Source organism: Colobus angolensis, unplaced genomic scaffold (assembly GCF_000951035.1).
Source record: "Colobus angolensis palliatus isolate OR3802 unplaced genomic scaffold, Cang.pa_1.0 Scaffold17, whole genome shotgun sequence".
NCBI lineage: Eukaryota > Metazoa > Chordata > Mammalia > Primates > Cercopithecidae > Colobus > Colobus angolensis.
The window spans coordinates 998,309-1,000,377 of NW_012114821.1; positions in this window are offsets into that span (position 1 = coordinate 998,309).

Here is a 2,069-nt window from a genome sequence, read left to right on the forward strand (position 1 = left end):
GGAAGCTGGGGAGGTCGGCGACGGAGCACTGGAGGTCCCGAGCCCGGTGGGGGGTCGAGGCCCGGCGCGATTTGGCAGCCTCCCGCGTCCACACTCGCTGGAAACCTCCGTATGGTCTCGGCTAGGTCGGCCAGTGCGTCCTGCTGGGCGCTGGCCACGCCTATCCTAGTCAGCCAGCCCTGGCCTCTCGTGGGCCCCGAGGGTCTGAGGCCGGCGCCCCGGCTCCTAGACCAGGCTGTCGGGTCAGAGAAGGGCTGAATGGAGGAGTGGTCACGGGCCTGTCGGAAGGAAGGCCTGCTCTTGTCCAGGCTGGCACAGCCACCGAGAAGCTCGGGCCGTCCAGGGACGGGACAACACAGGGCCCCAGTGGGGACCTGAGGAGGCAGCTCTGGAGAGGCCTCTGCGCATCTCTGAGCGGGTAGCTTTGGGGCATTTGTCAGGATGTCTTCAGTCGCAAGTGACAAACCCAACTCAAACTGACTTGCACGAAGAGAAAATTTGTAAATAGAGGTTTGGAGGGCTCCAGCTTCAGGCACTGCTGCATCCAGGAGCTCTCTGGAGCCTTGTACTGTCTACCCTACCATCGCTCTCCCTCTCTGCCACCCTGCTGCTCTGTGGCTCCGTATCGTCTCCACCTGCCACTGGCCGATTTTCTTAGAACAGCTGGGAAAGAAAGACACTGGGACCTCCCAGTTCCATGGTCCTGGCAGAAGAGTTTCTCCCAGTATTGGAGTCTGCCCCAGGAAAGGACTCCAGGTCTTCACGTGCCCTCCACTGTGGGCGGAGCAGCAACCTTCCAGAGACACACAGACTGGGGAGGAAGGGAGGGCAAAAGAAGGGCATTCCCTCCAGCAGTTTTTGGGCACCTGCCATCTGCCAGGCTGGTAGCTCAGGACATGGAACCAAACAACTTTGGTGGCCTTCCTGGCCTCCGGATCTTTGCACTTGCTGTCTCTTCTGCCTGGAATGCTCTTTCCTCAGCTGTACACAAGGCTGGCAACTTCTGATTATTTGTCAGAGCTGTCTTCCCTGGGCAACTTACAGAGACTCAGCCCACCCACCACCCATGACTGCTTGGTTTCTGTCTGCCTCCTTCAAGATAGCAGTACTTAGGCCTGGTGCGGTGGCTCATGCCTGTAACCCCAGCATTTTGGGAGGCCGAGGAGGGTAGATCACCTGAGGTCAGGAGATCGAGACCATCCTGGCCAACATGGTGAAACCCCGTCTCTACAAAAAATACAAAAAAATTAGCTGGGCGTGGTGGCAGGCACCTGTAGTCCCAGCGACATGGGAGGCTGAGGCAGAAGAATGGCATGAACCCCGGAGGTGGAACTTGCAGTGAGCCGAGATCGCGCCACTGCACTCCAGCCTGGGAGACAGAGCGAGACTCCGGCTCAAAAAATAAAAAAATAAAAATAAATAAATGAATTTCTATTGTTTAAACCACTCAGTCTATGGTATTTTGTTATGGCAACCTGAACTGACTGAGACAATAGATATGGGCTTTCTTTTTTGGATGTTGAAAATATTCTAAAATTAGATTATGATGGTAGTTGCATAACTGTGAACATACTAAAAACGTTTAAATTGTAAACTTTAAATGAGTTGATTGTATTTAAACTATATCTCAAACCTGTTAAAAAGAGGGCACCCATGTAACAGTTGGGACACATTGATACCAAAAAGTATTTGTTGTTTGTCTGAAATTCAAATTTAACGGTATCTTGTTTGTCTGAAATTCAAATTTAACTGTATCCTGTACAGTAAATTTTGAATTCCAGACAAACAGTAAATACTGTATCCTCTCTTTGAATTTAACTGAGTACCCTGTATTTTATCTGGCAACCCTATTTGCAGCCTATCGGCTTTCTGGCATTCACCCATGAGCCCACAGGCAACTCTGTTTAGGAAAGAGAACTGCTGCAGAAAAACACCTTCCTGAATACTGAGGAAGCCCATGATGTCACCCAAATAGATCAACTGATGTCACTAATGAAGTCAGTAGATATTAAGCAAACCAAAGGCATATACTTATTTACAGAGGTAACAATATGTGAAGCAGAAGAGAA